Source organism: Ranitomeya imitator, chromosome 2 (genome assembly GCF_032444005.1).
Source record: "Ranitomeya imitator isolate aRanImi1 chromosome 2, aRanImi1.pri, whole genome shotgun sequence".
Classification (NCBI taxonomy): domain Eukaryota; kingdom Metazoa; phylum Chordata; class Amphibia; order Anura; family Dendrobatidae; genus Ranitomeya; species Ranitomeya imitator.
In genome coordinates this window covers 836,991,846-837,018,461 of record NC_091283.1, presented here as the reverse complement: position 1 = coordinate 837,018,461, position 26,616 = coordinate 836,991,846, and positions in this window count along the sequence as shown.

The window sequence follows — 26,616 nt, the reverse complement described above, 5'->3', positions numbered from 1 at the left end:
ACCACCACTCTTCGTTGCTTCTTGGCTGTACTTTTTGCTGTCACTTGTTGCTGTGTGCCCTTTTCTTTTTTGCTTGCTGGTATTGCTTCATCCTTAGGTGTGCCATCTTCATCTTCTACAAAGAATTGATATCGGTTCTTCAGTTGTGTGGTTGGTGTTTTCTCCATGGTCTTCTTGTTTCTTTTGGTCACATGCTTCCACTCATCTGCTTTTGGAGGTTCTCTGACACTTTTTTCACCTTCTGTGACCAGTAGAGATGCTTCTGTTCTGTCTAGGAAGTCTTCATTCTCTTTGATGAGTTTCAAAGTTGCTATTCTTTCTTCCAGACCCCGCACCTTTTCTTCTAAAAGGGCCACTAGTCTACACTTCTGACAGGTGAAATTCGATTCTTCTTCTGGTCGATCATGATGATCTCCAGTGAACAGGCTCCAGCTCTTACAGCATGGCAGCTGCTGCCCCTCTCTCTTCTCCAGCTTGTGCACTAATAAAATGCTTTCAGTACATTAAATTTGTGTCTGGAATTATTCTGCACTTACACAATTAGACGTCTGCGGACTGTGTTGGCGCTATAGAAATATAATTATTACTTCTGCCTCAGTCACAGACTTCTTTATTTTCCTCTTCATTTCCTGTATTTTCCCTTTGTTTCGTCCTTGTGGTCAGGGCTGCCACTAGAAATTTCGGGGCCCCATACTGGCAAAATTTTCGGGGCCCCCTTGAGACTCCGCCCAGGCTCCACCCCAGCCCCGCCTCTAGGCTTCACCCCTCGAACTGTCCACAGTCCCACCGCTCTCTCTTGGAAAAACTCCACTTCTCACCTATCACACATTGACAGTTCCCATCACCAGATCACACATATAGCCGGCAGCTTTTGTTTTGGCCAAAAGATTTTTTAAGCCGCCACCATAACACGGTAGACACTTTTGGCCGGGCCTTAGGCTGGGGTCACATTGCGTTAGCGCAATCCGCTAGCGCTAAACGGATTGCACCAACGCAATGTTTTTAACGGGGCCGCGTTCCGGGGTCACGGTAACGTCCCCGTTCTCGCAGATCCCCGATCTGCGAGAGCGGGGAACGGACAGCGGGCGCGCCTCGGACGCTGCAAGCAGCGTCCGCGGTGCGCCAGGAAACACCGGCGTGTCGCTACCGCATGCCGAACATGGCACGCGCTAGTGCTGCGCGTTCCCATTGCCGTGAATGGGCGCGCTAACGGACGTATTGCACGGCGTTAATTTCGCCGTGCAACGCTGTCCGTTAGCGCGTTCCCATTAACGCAATGGGAACCTAGCCTTACTCTACTGTAACCTATTAAATATTTGTTAAAATATGCAATACAATTTAGGTATATTTTTATTTATTTTTCAATTTTTAAAATGACCAATAATATCACATACAAGGAACAAATACCGCTACACCATGACCAGACCGCATATTACCACCACAGTGATCGAATAATATCACATACATACAAGGAACAAATACCGCAACACCATGTCCAGACCACATATTACCACCACATAGTGACTGAATACTACAATTCTGATCAGTAATTTAAAAAACAGCACCATACTATCACCATAAGTGCCATTATACACAGGAAATCTGTACTTAGTATGCAGTGTCTGTGTACAGATAATACAGTGATCACTAGTGAAATTATACACAGGAGCTCTGTATACAGTGTATAGTGTCAGTGTATAGGTAACACACGGACTCACCAGTGACGTCTCTAGGTGAAGTCCTTCATCTTTCATCCAGCCCAGACCGCCATCACTTCATCCAGCCAGGACTCGTCTCTGCAGGAAATAACACAGTTATCTCGAGCTCTGCTTGTAGAATACATTACTTAATTTTTCCCAACTTCTACATTACACCACATGAAGAAAAAGAGGCGACATGGTGTCACTCTACACAGTAACAGGACCGCCCCCCCATTTAAAACAGTATCCTCAAAAAATAAAATAAATACATCACTGCAGTAATAATATCCCTAAATTAGCCCCTATGGTAATAATATTCCCCATCCTGGCCACCGTGTGTCTCATTCCTGGCGTCAGCCATATGTTCTCCCATCCTGCCCTCATGAGTATCCATTCTGTCCCATATGATCTCCCCATCCTGCCCCATATGATCGCCCCATGTGATCTCTCCATCCTGCCCCATCTATCTCCATCGTATCCATCCTGCCCCATGATCCTGCACGATCTGTCTTCAATTCTGCCCCCAGTGTCTCCAATCATGCCCCATGTCTCCATTCTGCCCCCTATGTCTCCAACCATGCCCCCATGTCCAGCATTCTGCCCCCGGGTCTCACAGTCTGCCCCTTTGTCCAGCATTCTGCCCCCACTCTGTCCAGCATTCTGCCCCCGCTCTGTCCAGCATTCTGCCCCCGCTCTGTCCAGCATTCTGCCCCCACTCTGTCCAGCTTTCTGCCCCCACTCTGTCCAGCTTTCTGCCCCCACTGTGTCCAGCTTTCTGCCCCCACTGTGTCCAGCTTTCTGCCCCCACTGTGTCCAGCTTTCTGCCCCCACTGTGTCCAGCTTTCTGCCCCCACTGTGTCCAGCTTTCTGCCCCCACTGTGTCCAACAGGACTGGAGTGACAGTTCTCCGTGACTAAGAGCACAGAGCTGCACAACTGCCAGACAGGGGGGAGGAGGAGAGACCTGAATTAGCACCAGCAGATGCAGCCACCCGAAGCCTCTTTTCACTGGATGCAGTCTCCTCACTTCTCCTGCTCTCTGCCTGTGCCTCAGCCCGCCCGACGACAACACACGCCACACTCCTCCAGAATGAGGAAGTGCTCAGTGTGTAACGTGACGTCGGGACCATGATGCACCAGGGCCCGCAAATTAAAGGTATAGTGCCCATTTCTCTCTGCCGGATACATTATCAACGCTGTAGGTGTAACTTTAAATCACCACAGTGTTATGTATCTGGTCTGCGGCAGCTTTAAACAAAATATCCCAGGGGCCCGATGAGCATTAGCAAAGAGAGGGGGGCCCGCCCAGACCGGGCTGCCAGCGTGTGCGGGCCCCCCTTTTTGCTTCAGCTCATCGGGCCCCATACTGTAGTGATGGCTGTAATGCCCTGATGGCAGCCCTGCTTGTGGTGCTGGGTAATAACACCCAGGACAGGAGAGTCTGGAGCTTGTGTTCCATCACTCATGACCCTCGTGTGGAAACTGATATTCTGGGGCATTTCAGTGATCGGTGAGAGTCACGCACCACAGATGTCAGAACGCTGCTCTAAAATGTTACCAGGCGGCATTAAGGGACCCTAATGATCTCATTCCGAAGAATCACACACAAGGTACGAGATGGCGAAGATTTCTATAGTAACCGAGTTGCATCAACGAAGCCTTGTGATCTGCGACAATTGACTCTGTGTTGAAAGTTCCGCACCACAAACTCCACGACTCAGCTTTCTAAAGTAACCGGTCGGCATCACAGAAGTCTGATTATTTGTAGCATTTGACACAATGTTAAAGTCACGCACCCGCGTATGTCACGACTCAGTTCTACCGAATAACCGGATTCTATCAACAGAGCCAGATTATATGCGACTTTTGATTCATCGCTGAAAGTCGCACACCACATTCGTCATGACGCTGCTCTAAGGTATTAATGGGAGGTATCAACAGAGCCTGACGATCTGCGGCGTGTCACTGACTGTCGAGAGTCACACACCACGTACGGTAGAACGCAGCTCTACAGAGTAATCAGGCGCCATCGATGAAGCCTGATAACATGCAGCATCTCACTAATTCCCAAGAATCACAAACAACGTACGTCATGACGAAGCTTTCCAGAGAAATAAGGTGGCATGAACGAAGATTTAAGATCTGCGGCTTTTCACTGTTTGCCAAAGGTCACACAACACATATGTCACGACCCGGCTCACGAGCTGTGATGTCATGGGACGGGCCGACTACAGCCGGCATTACAGGACTGTGGTCTTTACATCTTATTTGTCTCTAGAACAGTAAAATAGACAAAATTGTGTCAACAGCAACTTCACTGATGAATCAGCTGAGGAATCCGAAGTGGCCGACAACACTTCAACACTGGAAAAGCTGCCCGGTAATGATGTGACCGGAGCGACTACAGATCTAGCCGAAAATGCCGGAGCCGATTACTCAGTGTTGTGCTATGGTGGGAAGCAGGAGAAAACGCCGGCAGGGGTCCAACACTGAGGATCATCTCTATAATCTGCTCATTACCCAATTATCAGTCTGTGCTCACATCTGTCTTCTACGCAAATATTTCACATAACGAACAAAGGGATTTAGGTTCTGATTCACCATTGCTTTGTTATTGTTTCCACCAAATTCATTTTCATCTTTATTAATTATCTACACTTAGTTTTGTTGTTTTTAATTCGTTTCGTCGTTTTCAGTGCTGTTGGAGATTTCATTGTTTTCTTTTTTTCATTTGTTAGACGTTAGATACTTGAGTTCTCGGTTCAAATCCCACCAAGGATAACATCTGCAAGGAGTTTGTATGTTCTCCCCGTGTTTGCATTGGTTTCCTCCGGGTTCTCCGGTTTCCTCCCACATTCCAAAGACATACTGATAGGGAATGTAGATTGTGAGCCCCAACGGTGACAGCGATGATAATGTGTGCAAACTGTAAAGAGCTGCGGAATATGTTAACGCTATATAAAATAATGATTATTATTACTATTATACTTCATTTTAGTTATTGAGATGTCTTTGGCTAATTCATCATTTGTGATGCTTTAAAATGACAATAAAAATGCAAAAAAGAATCTAAATACTTAAAAGTATATTAATGATGCCATTTTGACCAATTTGGTGCAAACAAACAACAACGAAAACTCCAACTCAGTAAACGAAAATCAGGAAAACAGAAAAACAGTAGATGAACCAGAGCCGAGTATTTTTTGCTTTGTCCAGTGAAATGCATAACACAATGATGGAAATCAGACTGGCCCCTCTTATAGTTGATGGGGCCGCAGTGTTGCCACTGGGGTCTGGAGTACAGGGGGTCCGGCACTTACGTCATTTTTGTGTTAAAATAATAGAAAACAATATGAAAATATCATCAGAAAATATCAGATTGTGCTTCACTGGCTGCAGCCACCGACGTCCTCACTGCACGGAGACAACGAGGAAATGAGCTGGAAACAAATAAATAATTCTACTATATATAGACACCACATAGATGACTCCGCCCTCCGCTCCTCCCTCTAATCTCCACCACCAATAAGAGGTAGAGGGAGTGTCCTATAAAGTAATGGCCAGCACCGCCGGCTCCGTGTCAGTTTCTTAGTTGCAGCACAAGGAGTAATGTCTGGAGATTTTTTGCAGGAAACTTAAAATATTAATCTGCAGAGCTGAGCTTGAGTTTATCAGGCAAGTCTGCAACGTGTGCACATAGCCTTTATGTGTCTCCACTATATGTGACGCAGATGATGTATTTTCAGCCATCACACACAGATCTGCCTCATACAACCTCATTAAAGCTGAGAAGTAAAATGTAGAAGATACAAGAGAATCTGACAAGAGATGACAATGATACAGGAGAGGGCGACCACTGATCGGACAACACCCGGATGTGAAGCTCCAGCACCAACAATCTCTAGATCAGTTCTGTAGATGAACATTTCATGTTTCCTGCAGAAACCTCCAGACATTACTCCTGAGTGCAAGGTGCTGAGTGTGGGGGGAGGGGATGCCTGTTCCTCCTCATTTACATGTCATTACTTTCTAGCACATTCCCACTGCCTCTTATTGGTGGTGAATATTAGAGGGAGGAGCGGAGGGCGGAGTCATCTATGTCGTCTCTATATATAGGAGAATTATTTATTTATTTCCAGCTCATTTCCTCGTTGTCTCCGTGCACTGAGGAAGCTGAAGGCTGAAGCTGGTGAAGAACAATCTGATATTTTCTGATGTTATTTTCATATTTCGGTTCTATTATAGTAACAAAAATATAAAACAAATATAAGACCCCCCCAGTACTACAGACCCCAGCGGCAACGCTCTCACCTCATATCCTATAGGGGTTTATAGTAGTAGACTGCATCTGAGTGTTCAACTCCAGTATACGCCCAAATATCATGCACGAGAGAGAACACGATCACTCTGCCGACACCATTATAGTCTATGGCCTCGTTGCCACATTCGCCTCGAATCCCGTTTGGCGGTGGTTAAGACGTAAGCCCCAACTAAGCAAATAAGCGCCTGAACACAATGTGAAAACACCCTAAGGCTACTTTCACACTAGCGTTGTGCACTGCACGTCGCAATGCGTCAATTAGGATAAAAAAGAATCCTCCAAAATTGCTTGCAGGATGCGTTTGTTCTCCATTGACTAACATTAGCGATGCATTGCCCCATGTGCGACGGTTGCGCCGTGTTGTGGCGGACCGTCGGCAGCAAAAAACGTTACATGTAACGTTTTTTGCTGCGTTGTGTCCACCATTTCCGACCGCGCATGCGCGGCCGGAACTCTACCCCCACCTCCAAGCAACTCACAATGGGGCAGCGGATGCGCTGGAAAAATGCATCCGCTGTCCCTGTTGTGCGGCGCTTGCACAGTATGCGTCAGTACATTGCGCCGACGCAGCGCGACGGCCCTATAGCGACGCTAGTGTGAAAGTAGCCTAAGAAGGGCCAGTTGGGTTTCCATCATGCATTGTATTAGACAAAGCCAAAAATACTTGTCACCGCTTCATTGATTTTGTTTTCGTTAACAAAAAACACATTGTTTCCCCACAAAAAGGCAACAAAGTCAACAAATTTGGAAGGATTCACAAAGACTGCAAGGCAGGTAAATCTGTGGGTATTAAGTAGGGAGATTAGTGCCGGGCTCCTGCCGGCATGGTGCCCTGCTTCCCACCATAGCACTTGCTGAGTATTCGGCTCCCCCATTTTAGGCTAGATCTGTAGTTGGCTCCTGTCACCTCATTGCGCGGCAGCTCTTCAAGTGTCAGAGAATTGTTGGCCACTTCGGCATTTGTGGGTATTGAGTAACGAGATGAGCGCCGGGCTCCTGCCGGCATTGTGTCCTGCTTCCCACCACAGCACATGCTCAGTATTCGGCTCCCCCATTTTCGGCTAGATATGTAGTTGGCTCCGGTCACCTCATTGCCCGGCAGCTCTTCCAGTGTCAGAGAATTGTTGGCCACTTCGGCATCCTCGGCATTTGTGGGTATTGAGCAACGAGATGAGCGCCGGGCTCCTGCCGGCATTGTGTCCTGCTTCCCACCACAGCACATGCTCAGTATTCGGCTCCCCCATTTTCGGCTAGATCTGTAGTTGGAAACTCTGAAGCCTCTGCTGGATACATCAGTCCTGAGCAGAGCACTGACTGCAGGAGAAGCTCCACTCATCAGCCTCATCTCCTCCTATCCAGGGATATGATTTCAGTTTAAGGTTAATTCGGCTGGAAGATAAAGAATGGTGCCGACTGAATGTAGAAATCCACAGCTGCCGGCAGCTACAGTCTGGGAAGTGACATCGTTTGGAGGCTCCATCATAGAAGTCACACTGACAGCAGCTACAGACCAACTATGATGTACAGTGTGGTGATCTACAGCCTCTAGTGTCTCCAGTGTGCTACTCTACAGCCTCTGGTGGTGCCTGTGTGGTGATTTACAACCTCTGGTGTCTCATGTGTGGTGATCTACAACCTCTGGAGGCTCCTGTGTGGTGATCTACAGCCTCTAGTGGCACCTGTGCGGAGATCTACAGCCTCTGGTATTGCCTGTGTGATCTACAGCCTCTGGTGTCTCCTGTGTGGTGATCTACAGCCTCTGATGTCTCCATTGTGGTGATCTTCAGGCTCTGGTGGCTTCTGTGTGATCTACAGCCTCTGGTGGTTCCTGTGTGGTGATCTTCAGTGTTATGAAAGGCAATTCAGTAACACAATGTACATAGCGATCAGAGCACATACAGTGATCTGACAATAACCCAAAATAATAGAACGAGCTCTGAGACGTGGAAACTCTGTAGACCGCAATTCCTGATCCTCTCCAAACACAACTAGAGGCAGCTGTGGATTACGCCTAACGCTCCCTATGCAACTCGGCACAGCCTGAGAAACTAACTAGCCTGAAGATAGAAAAATAAGCCTACCTTGCGTCAGAGAAATACCCCAAAGGAAAAGGCAGCCCCCCACATATAATGACTGTGAGTAAGATGAAAAGACAAACGTAGGGATGAAATAGATTCAGCAAAGTGAGGCCCGATATTCTAGACAGAACGAGGATAGGAAAGATAACTTTGCGGTCTACACAAAACCATAAAGAAAACCACGCAAAGGGGGCAAAAAGACCCTCCGTACCGAACTAACGGCACGGAGGTACACCCTTTGCGTCCCAGAGCTTCCAGCAAAACAAATAGACAAGCTGGACAGAAAAAATAGCAACAAATAGCAAAGAAGCACTTAGCTATGCAGGGCAGCAGGCCACAGGAATGATCCAGAGAAACACAAGTCCAACACTGGAACATTGACAGGAAGCATGGATCAAAGCATCAGGTGGAGTTAAGTAGAGAAGCAGCTAACGACCTCACCAGATCACCTGAGGGAGGAAACTCAGAAGCTGCAGTACCACTTTCCTCCACAAACGGAAGCTCCCAGAGAGAATCAGCCGAAGTACCACTTGTGACCACAGGAGTGAACTCTGCCACAGAATTCACAACAGTACCCCCCCCTTGAGGAGGGGTCACCGAACCCTCACCAGAGCCCCCAGGCCGACCAGGATGAGCCACATGAAAGGCACGAACAAGATCGGGAGCATGGACATCAGAGGCAAACACCCAGGAATTATCTTCCTGAGCATAACCCTTCCATTTAACCAGATACTGGAGTTTCCGTCTTGAAACACGAGAATCCAAAATCTTCTCCACAATATACTCCAATTCCCCCTCCACCAAAACCGGGGCAGGAGGCTCAACAGATGGGACCATAGGTGCCACGTATCTCCGCAACAATGACCTATGGAATACGTTATGTATGGAAAAAGAATCTGGAAGGGTCAGACGAAAAGACACAGGATTAAGAACCTCAGAAATCCTATAAGGACCAATAAAACGAGGTTTAAACTTAGGAGAGGAAACCTTCATAGAAATATGACGAGAAGATAACCAAACCAGATCCCCAACACGAAGTCGGGGACCCACACGGCGTCTGCGATTAGCGAAAAGTTGAGCCTTCTCCTGGGACAAGGTCAAATTGTCCACTACCTGAGTCCAAATCTGCTGCAACCTGTCCATCACAGCATCCACACCAGGACAGTCCGAAAACTCAACCTGTCCTGAAGAGAAACGAGGATGGAACCCAGAATTGCAGAAAAACGGCGAAACCAAGGTAGCCGAGCTGGCCCGATTATTAAGGGCGAACTCAGCCAAAGGCAAAAAGGACACCCAGTCATCCTGATCAGCAGAAACAAAGCATCTCAGATATGTTTCCAAGGTCTGATTGGTTCGTTCGGTCTGGCCATTAGTCTGAGGATGGAAAGCCGAGGAAAAAGACAAGTCAATGCCCATCCTACCACAAAAGGCTCGCCAAAACCTCGAAACAAACTGGGAACCTCTGTGAGAAACAATATTCTCTGGAATGCCCTGCAAACGAACCACATGCTGGAAGAACAAAGGCACCAAATCAGAAGAGGAAAGCAATTTAGACAAGGGTACCAGATGGACCATCTTAGAAAAGCGATCACAGACCACCCAAATGACTGACATCTTTTGAGAAACGGGAAGGTCAGAAATAAAATCCATAGAGATATGTGTCCAAGGCCTCTTCGGGACCGGCAAGGGCAAAAGCAACCCACTGGCACGAGAACAGCAGGGCTTAGCCCGAGCACAAATCCCACAGGACTGCACAAAAGTACGCACATCCCGCGACAGAGAGGGCCACCAAAAGGATCTAGCCACTAACTCTCTGGTACCAAAGATTCCAGGATGACCAGCCAACACCGAACAATGAAGTTCAGAGATAACTCTATTCGTCCACCTATCAGGGACAAACAGTTTCTCCGCTGGGCAACGATCAGGTTTATTAGCCTGAAATTTTTGCAGCACCCGCCGCAAATCAGGGGAGATGGCAGACACAATTACTTCCTTGAGGATACCCACCGGCTCAGACAAACCCGGAGAGTCGGGCACAAAACTCCTAGACAGAGCATCCGCATTCACATTTTTAGAGCCCGGAAGGTACGAAATCACAAAGTCAAAACGGGCAAAAAACAACGACCAACGAGCTTGTCTAGGATTCAAGCGCTTGGCAGACTCGAGATAAGTCAAGTTCTTATGATCAGTCAATACCACCACGCGATGCTTAGCTCCTTCAAGCCAATGACGCCACTCCTCGAATGCCCACTTCATGGCCAGCAACTCTCGGTTGCCCACATCATAATTTCGCTCAGCAGGCGAAAACTTCCTGGAAAAGAAAGCGCATGGTTTCATCACTGAGCAACCAGAACCTCTCTGTGACAAAACAGCCCCTGCTCCAATCTCAGAAGCATCAACCTCGACCTGGAACGGAAGAGAAACATCTGGTTGACACAACACAGGGGCAGAAGAAAAACGACGCTTCAACTCTTGAAAAGCTTCCACAGCAGCAGAAGACCAATTGACCAAATCAGCACCCTTCTTGGTCAAATCGGTCAATGGTTTGGCAACACTAGAAAAATTGCAGATGAAGCGACGATAAAAATTAGCAAAGCCCAGGAACTTTTGCAGACTTTTCAGAGATGTCGGCTGAGTCCAATCATGGATGGCTTGGACCTTAACAGGGTCCATCTCGATAGTAGAAGGGGAAAAAATGAACCCCAAAAATGAAATCTTCTGAACACCAAAGAGACACTTTGATCCCTTCACAAACAAAGAGTTAGCACGCAGGACCTGAAAAACCGTTCTGACCTGCTTCACATGAGACTCCCAATCATCCGAGAAGATCAAAATGTCATCCAAGTACACAATCAGGAATTTATCCAGGTACTCTCGGAAGATGTCATGCATAAAGGATTGAAACACTGATGGAACATTGGCAAGTCCGAACGGCATCACTAGATACTCAAAATGACCCTCGGGCGTATTAAATGCAGTTTTCCATTCATCGCCTTGCCTGATTCTCACCAGATTATACGCACCACGAAGATCTATCTTAGTGAACCATCTAGCCCCCTTAATCCGAGCAAACAAATCAGATAACAATGGCAAGGTTACTGAAATTTAACAGTGATCTTATTAAGAAGGCGGTAATCTATACACGGTCTCAGCGAACCATCCTTCTTGGCCACAAAAAAGAACCCTGCTCCCAATGGCGACGACGACGGGCGAATATGCCCTTTCTCCAGGGATTCCTTCACATAACTGCGCATAGCGGTGTGCTCAGGCACGGATAAATTAAACAGTCGACCTTTTGGGAATTTACTACCAGGAATCAAATTGATAGCACAATCACAATCCCTATGTGGAGGCAGGGCATCGGACTTGGGCTCATCAAATACATCCCGGTAATCAGACAAGAACTCTGGAACCTCAGAAGGGGTGGATGACGAAATTGACAGAAATGGAACATCACCATGTACCCCCTGACAACCCCAGCTGGACACCAACATGGAATTCCAATCCAATACTGGATTATGGGCTTGTAGCCATGGCAACCCCAACACGACCACATCATGCAGATTATGCAACACCAGAAAGCGAATAACCTCCTGATGTGCAGGAGCCATGCACATGGTCAGCTGGGTCCAGTATTGAGGCTTATTCTTGGCCAAAGGTGTAGCATCAATTCCTCTCAATGGAATAGGACACTGCAAGGGCTCCAATAAAAACCCACAACGTTTAGCATAATCCAAGTCCATCAAATTCAGGGCAGCGCCTGAATCCACAAACGCCATGACAGAATACGACGACAAGGAGCATATCAAGGTAACGGACAGAAGAAATTTTGACTGTACAGTACCAATGGCGGCAGACCTAGCGAACCGCTTAGTGCGCTTAGGACAATCAGAGATAGCATGAGTGGAATCACCACAGTAGAAACACAGCCCATTCAGACGTCTGTGTTCTTGCCGTTCAACTCTGGTCATAGTCCTATCGCACTGCATAGGCTCAGGTTTAATCTCAGGTAATACCGCCAAATGGTGCACAGATTTACGCTCACGCAAGCGTCAACCGATCTGAATGGCCAAAGACATAGACTCATTCAAACCAGCGGGCATAGGAAATCCCACCATGACATCCTTAATGGCTTCAGAGAGACCCTTTCTGAAAATGGCTGCAAGCGCAGATTCATTCCATTGAGTGAGCACGGACCATTTTCTAAATTTCTGGCAATATAGCTCTATCTCATCCTGAGCCTGACAAAGAGCCACCAAATTTTTTTCTGCCTGATCTACTGAATTAGGCTCATCGTACAGTAATCCAAGCGCCAGGAAAAACGCATCGATATCACTCAATGCAGGATCTCCTGACGCAAGAGAAAATGCCCAGTCCTGAGGGTCGCCACGCAAAAAAGAAATGACGATCCTAACCTGTTGCGCTGGGTCACCAGAGGAACGAGGTTTCAAAGCCAGAAACAGTTTACAATTATTCTTGAAACTCAGAAATTTAGTTCTATCTCCAAAAAACAAATCTGCAATAGGAATTCTCGCTTCTAACAAAGAATTCTGAACCACAAAATTTTGAATATCTTGAACTCTTGCCGTGAGCTGATCTACACATGAAGACAGACCTTTAATGTCCATTGTAACACCTGTGTCCTGAACCACCCAAATGTCTAGGGGAAAAAAAAGACAAATCACAGTGCAAAGGAAAAAAAATGGTCTCAGAACTTCTTTTTTCCCTCTATTGAGAATCATTAGTACTTTTTTGGCTTCCTGTACTGTTATGAAAGGCAATTCAGTAACACAATGTACATAGCGATCAGAGCACATACAGTGATCTGACAATAACCCAAAATAATAGAACGAGCTCTGAGACGTGGAAACTCTGTAGACCGCAATTCCTGATCCTCTCCAAACAGAACTAGAGGCAGCTGTGGATTGCGCCTAACGCTCCCTATGCAACTCGGCACAGCCTGAGAAACTAACTAGCCTGAAGATAGAAAAGTAAGCCTACCTTGCCTCAGAGAAATACCCCAAAGGAAAAGGCAGCCCCCCACATATAATGACTGTGAGTAAGATGAAAAGACAAACGTAGGGATGAAATAGATTCAGCAAAGTGAGGCCCGATATTCTAGACAGAACGAGGATAGGAAAGATAACTTTGCGGTCTACACAAAACCCTAAAGAAAACCACGCAAAGGGGGCAAAAAGAACCTCCGTACCGAACTAACGGCACGGAGGTACACCCTTTGCGTCCCAGAGCTTCCAGCAAAACAAATAGACAAGCTGGACAGAAAAAATAGCAACAAATAGCAAAGAAGCACTTAGCTATGCAGGGCAGCAGGCCACAGGAATGATCCAAAGAAACACAAGTCCAACACTGGAACATTGACAGGAAGCATGGATCAAAGCATCAGGTGGAGTTAAGTAGAGAAGCAGCTAACGACCTCACCAGATCACCTGAGGGAGGAAACTCAGAAGCTGCAGTACCACTTTCCTCCACAAACGGAAGCTCCCAGAGAGAATCAGCCGAAGTACCACTTGTGACCACAGGAGTGAACTCTGCCACAGAATTCACAACACTTCAGCCTCTGGTGGCTCCTGTGTGGAGGTGATCTACAGCCTCTGGTGTTTCCTGTGTGGTGACCTTCAGCCTCTGGTGTCTCCTGTGTGATGATCTACAGCCTCTGGTGGCTCCTGTGTGGTGATCATCAGCCTCTGGTGGCTCCTGTGTGGTGATCATCAGCCTCTGGTGGCTCCTGTGTGGTGATCTAGAGCCCCTGGTGTCTCCTGTGTGGTGATCTAGAGCCCCTGGTGTCTCCTGTGTGGTGATCTACAGAAACCAGCAAGTTCTATATAACTAGATACAGCGACCAACAACTCTACAGTTACAATTTCCAGCGACTGCCGGCATCAGATCGGCAAACGACAGAGACCGGCAGCTGCATCATGATGATCTCCAGTGAATAGGCTCCAGCTCTTACAGCATGGCAGCTGCTGCCCCTCTCTCTTCTCCAGCTTGTGGACTAATAAAATGCTTTGAGTACATTAAATTTGTGTCTGGAATTATTCTGCACTTACACAAGTAGATGTCTGTGGAATATGTTGGCGCTATAGAAGTAATAATATTATTATTACTTCTGCCTCAGTCACAGTCAACTTTATTTTCCTCTTCATTTCCTGTATTTTCCCTTTGTTTCGTCCTTGTGGTGCTGGGTAATAACACCCAGGATAGGAGGGTCTGGAGCTTGTGTTCCATCACTGTCCCATGACCCTTTTGTGGAAACTGATATACTGGGGCATTTCAGTGATCGGTGAGGGTCGCGCACCACAGAAGTCAGAACGCTGCTCTAAAATGTTACCAGGCGGCATTAAGGGACCCTAATGATCTCATTCCGAAGAATTACACACAAGGTACGAGATGGCGAAGATTTCTACAGTAACCGAGTTGCATCAACGAAGCCTTGTGATCTGCGACATTTGACTCTGTGTTGAAAGTTCCGCACCACAAACACGACTCAGCTTTCTAAAGTAACCGGTCAGCATCACGGAAGTCTGATTATTTGTAGCATTTGACGCAATGTTAAAAGTCACGCACCGTGTATGTCACGACTCAGCTCTACCGAATAACCGGATTCTATCAACAGAGCCAGATTATATGCGACTTTTGATTCATCGCTGAAAGTCGCACACCACATTCGTCATGATGCTGTTCTAAGGCATTACCGGGTGGTATGAACAGAGCCTGATGATCTGCGGCGTGTCACTGACTGTCGAGAGTCACACACCACGTACGTTACAACGCAGCTCTACAGAGTAACCGAGTGCCATCGATGAAGCCTGATAATATGCAGCATTTCACTAATTCCCAAGAATCATAAACAACGTACGTCATGACAAAGCTTTCCAAAATAATAAGGTGACATGAACGAAGCATTAAGATCTGCGGCAATTGACTGTTTGCCAAAGGTCACACAACACATATGCCTAGATCTGTAGTTGGCTCTGGTCACCTCATTGCCCGGCAGCTCTTCCAGTGTCAGAGAATTGTTGGCCACTTCGGCATTTGTGGGTATTGAGTAACGAGATGAGCGCCGGGCTCCTGCCGGCATTGTGTCCTGCTTCCCACCACAGCACATGCTCAGTATTCGGCTCCCCCATTTTCGGCTAGATCTGTAGTTGGCTCTGGTCACCTCAGTGCCCGGCAGCTCTTCCAGTGTTAGAGAATTGTTGAGTGTTAGAGAATTGTTGGGCATTTCGGCATCCTCGGCATTTGTTGGTATTGAGAAACGAGATCAGCGCCGGGCTCCTGCCGGCATTGTGTCCTGCTTCCCACCACAGCACATGCTGAGTATTCGGCTCCCCCATTTTCGGCTAGATCTGTAGTTGGCTCCGTTCACCTCATTGCCCGGCAGCTCTTCCAGTGTCAGAGAATTGTTGGCCACTTCGGCATCCTCGGGATTTGTGGGTATTGAGTAACGAAATGAGCGCCGGGCTCCTGCCGGCATTGTGTCCTGCTTCCCACCACAGCACATGCTCAGTATTCGGCTCTCCAATTTTCGGCTAGATCTGTAGTTGGATCTGGTCACCTCAGTGCCCGGCAGCTCTTCCAGTGTTAGAGAATTGTTGGGCATTTCGGCATCCTCGGCATTTGTGGGTATTGAGTAACGAGATGAGCGCCGGGCTCCTGCCGGCATTGTGTCCTGCTTACCACCACAGCACATGCTCAGTATTCGGCTCCCCCATTTTCGGCTAGATCTGTAGTTGGCTCCGTTCACCTCATTGCCCGGCAGCTCTTCCAGTGTCAGAGAATTGTTGGCCACTTCGGCATCCTCGGGATTTGTGGGTATTGAGTAACGAAATGAGCGCCGGGCTCCTGCCGGCATTGTGTCCTGCTTCCCACCACAGCACATGCTCAGTATTCGGCTCTCCAATTTTCGGCTAGATCTGTAGTTGGATCTGGTCACCTCAGTGCCCGGCAGCTCTTCCAGTGTTAGAGAATTGTTGGGCATTTCGGCATCCTCGGCATTTGTTGGTATTGAGAAACGAGATGAGCGCCGGGCTCCTGCCGGCATTGTGTCCTGCTTCCCACTACAGCACATGCTCAGTATTCGGCTCCCCCATTTTCGGCTAGATCTGTAGTTGGCTCCGGTCATCTCATTGCCCGGCAGCTCTTCCAGTGTTAGAGAATTGTTGGCCACTTCGGCATCCTCGGGATTTGTGGGTATTGAGTAACGAAATGAGCGCCGGGCTCCTGCCGGCATTGTGTCCTGCTTCCCACCACAGCACATGCTCAGTATTCGGCTCTCCAATTTTCGGCTAGATCTATAGTTGGCTCCGGTCACCTCAGTGCCCGGCAGCTCTTCCAGTGTTAGAGAATTGTTGGGCATTTCGGCATCCTCGGCATTTGTTGGTATTGAGAAACGAGATGAGCGCCGGGCTCCTGCCGGCATTGTGTCCTGCTTCCCACCATAGCACATGCTCAGTATTCGGCTCCCCCATTTTCGGCTAGATCTGTAGTTGGCTCCGGTCATCTCATTGCCCGGCAGCTCTTCCAGTGTTAGAGAATTGTTGGGCATTTCGGCATCCTCGGCATTTGTGGGTATTGAGTAACGAGATGAGCGCCGGGCTCCTGCCGGCATTGTGTCCTGCTTCCCACCATAGCGCAGTGCTGAGTATTCGGCTCCCCCATTTTCGGCTAGATCTGTAGTCGGCTCCAGTCACCTCATTGCCGGGCAAATTTTCCAGTGCCGGAGAATTGTTGGCCCCTTCGGCATAATCATCACAGACAGTGATACTACAGTAGACAACATTATCGGCTTCTTTGCTCCAGCAAAGATTAAAAAGAGGTAAAGACCGCAGTCCGGTAATGCCGGCTGTAGTCGGCCCCTCCCATGTGGTCACAGCTCCTGCAGGTTATATAGGACAGTCCTCCGGCAGACACATTCTTCCAGCGGAGAACATGGCTGCAGTCACTCTGCTGTCCCGGCTGCACCTATCAATAACCCAACAAGAGGCAGAGATCGCCTTCTCTGTGCGGTTGTGGTCGGAGGTAGAAGTTGCCTTTTACTGCAAGTTCTCATGGATCGGATGGACCCGTGGAGCGGTACCGCTACAGCTTCATATGCCGGCAGATGCCGGTCGGTTCTTGCTCTTCTTCAGATGTTCTCGTCTTCTTTACTCTTTATGCATCAGAATAAATCGTATCGGATGACACAGACATGGTGGATTGTCCCCGCACAGTGCGTGTGGCTGGTGCACTGTATGCAGGGACGGATCTCTGCTCTGCACCGATGTGTCGGCTCTGCTGCAGCGTTCTGGTCTGGGCACACATTTTGTAGGACCACAGGAGCGGGGCCGCTTCACTGTGCCGGTGTCCTCATAACTCCACTGTCTACAGCCATCTACAATGAGATGCCGGCAGGATATTGTCATTCCTCTGCTGAATGCTGCAGTGATCTCCTGTGCTCTCCCCTCTGGAGCCGGTCTGCTTCACTGTGCCGGCATCTTCTTACCTGCACTGTGTCAGTGAGCTGCCGGCAGGAAACTCTGAAGCCTCTGCTGGATACATCAGTCCTGAGCAGAGCACTGACTGCAGGAGAAGCTCCACTCATCAGCCTCATCTCCTCCTATCCAGGGATATGATTTCAGTTTAAGGTTAATTCGGCTGGAAGATAAGAATGGTGCCGACTGAATGTAGAAATCCACAGCTGCCGGCAGCTACAGTCTGGGAAGTGACATCGTTTGGAGGCTCCATCATAGAAGTCACACTGACAGCAGCTACAGACCAACTATGATGTACAGTGTGGTGATCTACAGCATCTAGTGTCTCCAGTGTGCTACTCTACAGCCTCTGGTGGTGCCTGTGTGGTGATCTACAACCTCTGGTGTCTCATGTGTGGTAATCTACAACCTCTGGTGTCTCATGTGTGGTGATCTACAACTTCTGGTGGCTCCTGTGTGGTGATCTACAGCCTCTAGTGGCACCTGTGTGGAGATCTACAGCCTCTGGTATTGCCTGTGTGATCTACAGCCTCTGGTGTCTCCTGTGTGGTGATCTACAGCCGCTGATGTCTCCATTGTGGTGATCTTCAGGCTCTGGTGGCTCCTGTGTGATCTACAGCCTCTGGTGGCTCCTGTGTGGAGGTGATCTACAGTCTCTGGTGTTTCCTGTGTGGTGATCTACAGCCTCTGGTGGCTCCTGTGTGGTGATCTTCAGGCTCTGGTGGCTCCTGTGTGATCTACAGCCTCTGGTGGTTCCTGTGTGGTGATCTTCAGCCTCTGGTGTCTCCTGTGTGGTGATCTAGAGCCCCTGGTGTCTCCTGTGTGGTGATCTACAGAAACCAGCAAGTTCTATATAACTAGATACAGCGACCAACAACTCTACAGTTACAATTTCCGGCGACTGCCGGCATCAGATCGGCAAACGACAGAGACCGGCAGCTGCATCATGATGATCTCCAGTGAACAGGCTCCAGCTCTTACAGCATGGCAGCTGCTGCCCCTCTCTCTTCTCCAGCTTGTGCACTAATAAAATGCTTTGAGTACATTAAATTTGTGTCTGGAATTATTCTGCACTTACACAAGTAGATGTCTGTGGAATATGTTGGAGCAATAGAAAAAATAATCTTATTATTATTACTTCTGCCTCAGTCACAGTCAACTTTATTTTCCTCTTCATTTCCTGTATTTTCCCATTGTTTCGTCCTTGTGGTGCTGGGTAATAACACCCAGGATAGGAGGGTCTGGAGCTTGTGTTCCATCACTGTCCCATGACCCTTTTGTGGAAACTGATATTCTGCGGCATTTCAGTGATCGGTGAGAGTCGCGCACCACAGAAGTCAGAACGCTGCTCTAAAATGTTACCAGGCGGCATTAAGGGACCCTAATGATCTCATTCCGAAGAATCACACACAAGGTACGGGATGGCGAAGATTTCTACAGTAACCGAGTTGCATCAACGAAGCCTTGTGATCTGCGACATTTGACTCTGTGTTGAAAGTTCCGCACCACAAACACGACTCAGCTTTCTAAAGTAACCGGTCAGCATCACGGAAGTCTGATTATTTGTAGCATTTGACGCAATGTTAAAAGTCACGCACCGTGTATGTCACGACTCAGCTCTACCGAATAACCGGATTCTATCAACAGAGCCAGATTATATGCGACTTTTGATTCATCGCTGAAAGTCGCACACCACATTCGTCATGATGCTGTTCTAAGGCATTACCGGGTGGTATGAACAGAGCCTGATGATCTGCGGCGTGTCACTGACTGTCGAGAGTCACACACCACGTACGTTACAACGCAGCTCTACAGAGTAACCGAGTGCCATCGATGAAGCCTGATAATATGCAGCATTTCACTAATTCCCAAGAATCATAAACAACGTACGTCATGACAAAGCTTTCCAAAATAATAAGGTGACATGAACGAAGCATTAAGATCTGCGGCAATTGACTGTTTGCCAAAGGTCACACAACACATATGCCTAGATCTGTAGTTGGCTCTGGTCACCTCATTGCCCGGCAGCTCTTCCAGTGTCAGAGAATTGTTGGCCACTTCGGCATTTGTGGGTATTGAGTAACGAGATGAGCGCCGGGCTCCTGCCGGCATTGTGTCCTGCTTCCCACCACAGCACATGCTCAGTATTCGGCTCCCCCATTTTCGGCTAGATCTGTAGTTGGCTCTGGTCACCTCAGTGCCCGGCAGCTCTTCCAGTGTTAGAGAATTGTTGAGTGTTAGAGAATTGTTGGGCATTTCGGCATCCTCGGCATTTGTTGGTATTGAGAAACGAGATCAGCGCCGGGCTCCTGCCGGCATTGTGTCCTGCTTCCCACCACAGCACATGCTGAGTATTCGGCTCCCCCATTTTCGGCTAGATCTGTAGTTGGCTCCGGTAACCTCATTGCCCGGCAGCTCTTCCAGTGTTAGAGAATTGTTGGGCATTTCGGCATCCTCGGCATTTGTTGGTTGGTATTGAGAAACGAGATGAGAGCCGGGCTCCTGCCGGCATTGTGTCCTGCTTCCCACCACAGCACATGCTCAATATTCGGCTCCCCCATTTTCGGCTAGATCTGTAGTTGGCTCCGGTCACCTCATTGCCCGGCAGCTCTTCCAGTGTCAGTGAATTGTTGGCCACTTCGGCTTCCTCGGCATTTGTGGGTATTGAGTAACAAGATGAGCGCCGGGCCTCTGCCGGCATTGTGTCCTGCTTCCCACCACAGCACATGCTCAGTATTCGGCTCTCCCATTTTCGGCTAGATCTGTAGTTGGCTCCGTTCACCTCATTACCCGGCAGCTCTTCCAGTGTCAGAGAATTGTTGGGCATTTCGGCATCCTCGGCATTTGTGGGTATTGAGTAACGAAATGAGCGCCGGGCTCCTGCCGGCATTGTGTCCTGCTTCCCACCATAGCACAGTGCTGCTGTGTATTCGGCTCTCCCATTTTCGGCTAGATCTGTAGTTGGCTCTGTTCACCTCATTGCCCGGCAGCTCTTCCAGTGTCAGAGAATTGTTGGGCATTTCGGCATCCTCGGCATTTGTGGGTATTGAGTAACGAAATGAGCGCCGGGCTCCTGCCGGCATTGTGTCCTGCTTCCCACCATAGCACAGTGCTGCTGTGTATTCGGCTCTCCCATTTTCGGCTAGATCTGTAGTTGGCTCCGTTCACCTCATTGCCCGGCAGCTCTTCCAGTGTTAGAGAATTGTTGGGCATTTCGGCATCCTCGGCATTTGTGGGTATTGAGTAACGAGATGAGCGCCGGGCTCCTGCCGGCATTGTGTCCTGCTTCCCACTACAGCACATGCTGAGTATTCGGCTCCCCCATTTTCGGCTAGATCTGTAGTTGGCTCCGGTAACCTCATTGCCCGGCAGCTCTTCCAGTGTTAGAGAATTGTTGGGCATTTCGGCATCCTCGACATTTGTTGGTTGGTATTGAGAAACGAGATGAGAGCCGGGCTCCTGCCGGCATTGTGTCCTGCTTCCCACCACAGCACATGCTCAATATTCGGCTCCCCCATTTTCGGCTAGATCTGTAGTTGGCTCCGGTCACCTCATTGCCCGGCAGCTCTTCCAGTGTCAGTGAATTGTTCCACTTCGGCTTCCTCGGCATTTGTGGGTATTGAGTAACAAGATGAGCGCCGGGCCTCTGCCGGCATTGTGTCCTGCTTCCCACCACAGCACATGCTCAGTATTCGGCTCTCCCATTTTCGGCTAGATCTGTAGTTGGCTCCGTTCACCTCATTGCCCGGCAGCTCTTCCAGTGTCAGAGAATTGTTGGGCATTTCGGCATCCTCGGCATTTGTGGGTATTGAGTAACGAAATGAGCGCCGGGCTCCTGCCGGCATTGTTTTCTTGCTTCCCACCATAGCACAGTGCTGCTGTGTATTCGGCTCTCCCATTTTCGGCTAGATCTGTAGTTGGCTCCGTTCACCTCATTGCCCGGCAGCTCTTCCAGTGTTAGAGAATTGTTGGGCATTTCGGCATCCTCGGCATTTGTGGGTATTGAGTAACTAGATGAGCGCCGGGCTCCTGCCGGCATTGTGTCCTGCTTCCCACCACAGCACATGCTCAATATTCGGCTCCCCCATTTTCGGCTAGATCTGTAGTTGGCTCCGGTCACCTCATTGCCCGGCAGCTCTTCCAGTGTCAGTGAATTGTTGGCCACTTCGGCTTCCTCGGCATTTGTGGGTATTGAGTAACAAGATGAGCGCCGGGCCTCTGCCGGCATTGTGTCCTGCTTCCCACCACAGCACATGCTCAGTATTCGGCTCTCCCATTTTCGGCTAGATCTGTAGTTGGCTCCGTTCACCTCATTACCCGGCAGCTCTTCCAGTGTCAGAGAATTGTTGGGCATTTCGGCATCCTCGGCATTTGTGGGTATTGAGTAACGAAATGAGCGCCGGGCTCCTGCCGGCATTGTGTCCTGCTTCCCACCATAGCACAGTGCTGCTGTGTATTCGGCTCTCCCATTTTCGGCTAGATCTGTAGTTGGCTCTGTTCACCTCATTGCCCGGCAGCTCTTCCAGTGTCAGAGAATTGTTGGGCATTTCGGCATCCTCGGCATTTGTGGGTATTGAGTAACGAAATGAGCGCCGGGCTCCTGCCGGCATTGTGTCCTGCTTCCCACCATAGCACAGTGCTGCTGTGTATTCGGCTCTCCCATTTTCGGCTAGATCTGTAGTTGGCTCCGTTCACCTCATTGCCCGGCAGCTCTTCCAGTGTTAGAGAATTGTTGGGCATTTCGGCATCCTCGGCATTTGTGGGTATTGAGTAACGAGATGAGCGCCGGGCTCCTGCCGGCATTGTGTCCTGCTTCCCACTACAGCACATGCTGAGTATTCGGCTCCCCCATTTTCGGCTAGATCTGTAGTTGGCTCCGGTAACCTCATTGCCCGGCAGCTCTTCCAGTGTTAGAGAATTGTTGGGCATTTCGGCATCCTCGACATTTGTTGGTTGGTATTGAGAAACGAGATGAGAGCCGGGCTCCTGCCGGCATTGTGTCCTGCTTCCCACCACAGCACATGCTCAATATTCGGCTCCCCCATTTTCGGCTAGATCTGTAGTTGGCTCCGGTCACCTCATTGCCCGGCAGCTCTTCCAGTGTCAGTGAATTGTTCCACTTCGGCTTCCTCGGCATTTGTGGGTATTGAGTAACAAGATGAGCGCCGGGCCTCTGCCGGCATTGTGTCCTGCTTCCCACCACAGCACATGCTCAGTATTCGGCTCTCCCATTTTCGGCTAGATCTGTAGTTGGCTCCGTTCACCTCATTGCCCGGCAGCTCTTCCAGTGTCAGAGAATTGTTGGGCATTTCGGCATCCTCGGCATTTGTGGGTATTGAGTAACGAAATGAGCGCCGGGCTCCTGCCGGCATTGTTTTCTTGCTTCCCACCATAGCACAGTGCTGCTGTGTATTCGGCTCTCCCATTTTCGGCTAGATCTGTAGTTGGCTCCGTTCACCTCATTGCCCGGCAGCTCTTCCAGTGTTAGAGAATTGTTGGGCATTTCGGCATCCTCGGCATTTGTGGATATTGAGTAAGGAGATGAGCGCCGGGCTCCTGCCGGCATTGTGTCCTGCTTCCCACTACAGCACATGCTGAGTATTCGGCTCCCCTATTTTCGGCTAGATCTGTAGTTGGCTCCGTTCACCTCATTGCCCGGCAGCTCTTCCAGTGTTAGAGAATTGTTGGGCATTTCGGCATCCTCGGCATTTGTGGATATTGAGTAAGGAGATGAGCGCCGGGCTCCTGCCGGCATTGTGTCCTGCTTCCCACTACAGCACATGCTGAGTATTCGGCTCCCCTATTTTCGGCTAGATCTGTAGTTGGCTCCGTTCACCTCATTGCCCGGCAGCTCTTCCAGTGTCAGAGAATTGTTGGGCATTTCGGCATCCTCGGCATTTGTGGGTATTGAGTAACGAAATGAGCGCCGGGCTCCTGCCGGCATTGTTTTCTTGCTTCCCACCATAGCACAGTGCTGCTGTGTATTCGGCTCTCCCATTTTCGGCTAGATCTGTAGTTGGCTCCGTTCACCTCATTACCCGGCAGCTCTTCCAGTGTCAGAGAATTGTTGGGCATTTCGGCATCCTCGGCATTTGTGGGTATTGAGTAACGAAATGAGCGCCGGGCTCCTGCCGGCATTGTGTCCTGCTTCCCACCATAGCACAGTGCTGCTGTGTATTCGGCTCTCCCATTTTCGGCTAGATCTGTAGTTGGCTCCGTTCACCTCATTGCCCGGCAGCTCTTCCAGTGTTAGAGAATTGTTGGGCATTTCGGCATCCTCGGCATTTGTGGGTATTGAGTAACGAGATGAGCGCCGGGCTCCTGCCGGCATTGTGTCCTGCTTCCCACTACAGCACATGCTGAGTATTCGGCTCTCCCATTTTCGGCTAGATCTGTAGTTGGCTCCGTTCACCTCATTGCCCGGCAGCTCTTCCAGTGTCAGAGAATTGTTGGCCAATTCGGCATCCTCGACATTTGTGGGTATTGAGTAACAAGATGAATGTCGGGCTCCTGCCGGCATGGTGTCCTGCTTCCCACCACAGCACATGCTCAGTATTCGGCTCCCCTATTTTAGGCTAGATCTGTAGTTGGCTCCGGTCACCTCATTGCCCGGCAGCTCTTCCAGTGTCAGAGAATTGTTGGCCACTTCGGCGTCCTCGGCATTTGTGGGTATTGAGTAACTAGATGAGCGCCAGGCTCCTGCCGGCATTGTGTCCTGCTTCCCACCACAGCACATGCTCAGTATTCGGCTCTCCCATTTTCGGCTAGATCTGTAGTTGGCTCCGTTCACCTCATTGCCCAGGCAGCTCTTCCAGTGTCAGAGAATTGTTGGGCATTTCGGCATCCTCGGCATTTGTGGGTATTGAGTAACGAAATGAGCGCCGGGTTCCTTCCGGCATTGTGTCCTGCTTCCCATCATAGCACAGTGCTGCTGTGTATTCGGCTCTCCCATTTTCGGCTAGATCTGTAGTTGGCTCCGTTCACCTCATTGCCCGGCAGCTCTTCCAGTGTTAGAGAATTGTTGGGCATTTCGGCATCCTCGGCATTTGTGGGTATTGAGTAACGAGATGAGCGCCGGGCTCCTGCCGGCATTGTGTCCTGCTTCCCACTACAGCACATTCAGTATTCGGCTCTCCCATTTTCGGCTAGGTCTGTAGTTGGCTCCGTTCACCTCATTGCCCGGCAGCTCTTCCAGTGTCAGAGAATTGTTGGCCAATTCGGCATCCTCGACATTTGTGGGTATTGAGTAACAAGATGAATGTCGGGCTCCTGCCGGCATGGTGTCCTGCTTCCCACCACAGCACATGCTCAGTATTCGGCTCCCCTATTTTCGGCTAGATCTGTAGTTGGCTCCGGTCACCTCATTGCCCGGCAGCTCTTCCAGTGTCAGAGAATTGTTGGCCACTTCGGCGTCCTCGGCATTTGTGGGTATTGAGTAACTAGATGAGCGCCGGGCTCCTGCCGGCATTGTGTCCTGCTTCCCACCACAGCACATGCTCAGTATTCGGCTCTCCCATTTTCGGCTAGATCTGTAGTTGGCTCCGTTCACCTCATTGCCCGGCAGCTCTTCCAGTGTCAGAGAATTGTTGGGCATTTCGGCATCCTCGGCATTTGTGGGTATTGAGTAACGAAATGAGCGCCGGGCTCCTGCCGGCATTGTGTCTTGCTTCCCACCATAGCACAGTGCTGCTGTGTATTCGGCTCTCCCGTTTTCGGCTAGATCTGTAGTTGGCTCCGTTCACCTCATTGCCCGGCAGCTCGTCCAGTGTTAGAGAATTGTTGGGCATTTCGGCATCCTCGGCATTTGTGGATATTGAGTAACGAGATGAGCGCCGGGCTCCTGCCGGCATTGTGTCTTGCTTCCCACCATAGCACATGCTGAGTATTCGGCTCTCCCATTTTCGGCTAGATCTGTAGTTGGCTCCGTTCACCTCATTGCCCGGCAGCTCTTCCAGTGTCAGAGAATTGTTGGCCACTTCGGCGTCCTCGGCATTTGTGGGTATTGAGTAACTAGATGAGCGCCGGGCTCCTGCCGGCATTGTGTCCTGCTTCCCACCACAGCACATGCTCAGTATTCGGCTCTCCCATTTTCGGCTAGATCTGTAGTTGGCTCCGTTCACCTCATTGCCCGGCAGCTCGTCCAGTGTCAGAGAATTGTTGGGTATTTCGGCATCCTCGGCATTTGTGGGTATTGAGTAACGAAATGAGCGCCGGGCTCCTGCCGGCATTCTGTCCTGCTTCCCACCATAGCACAGTGCTGCTGTGTATTCGGCTCTCCCATTTTCGGCTAGATCTGTAGTTGGCTCCGTTCACCTCATTGCCCGGCAGCTCTTCCAGTGTTAGAGAATTGTTGGGCATTTCGGCATCCTCGGCATTTGTGGATATTGAGTAACGAGATGAGCGCCGGGCTCCTGCCGGCATTGTGTCTTGCTTCCCACCATAGCACATGCTGAGTATTCGGCTCCCCCATTTTCGGCTAGATCTGTAGTTGGCTCCGGTCACCTCATTGCCCGGCAGCTCTTCCAGTGTCAGAGAATTGTTGGCCACTTCGGCATCCTCTGCATTTGTGGGTATTGAGTAACGAGATGAGCGCCGGGCTCCTGCCGGCATTGTGTCTTGCTTCCCACCATAGCACATGCTGAGTATTTGGCTCCCCCATTTTCGGCTAGATCTGTAGTTGGCTCCGGTCACCTCATTGCCCGGCAGCTCTTCCAGTGTCAGAGAATTGTTGGCCAATTCGGCATCCTCGACATTTGTGGGTATTGAGTAACAAGATGAATGTCGGGCTCCTGCCGGCATGGTGTCCTGCTTCCCACCACAGCACATGCTCAGTATTCGGCTCCCCTATTTTCGGCTAGATCTGTAGTTGGCTCCGTTCACCTCATTGCCCGGCAGCTCTTCCAGTGTCAGAGAATTGTTGGGCATTTCGGCATCCTCGGCATTTGTGGGTATTGAGTAACGAAATGAGCGCCGGGCTCCTGCCGGCATTGTTTTCTTGCTTCCCACCATAGCACAGTGCTGCTGTGT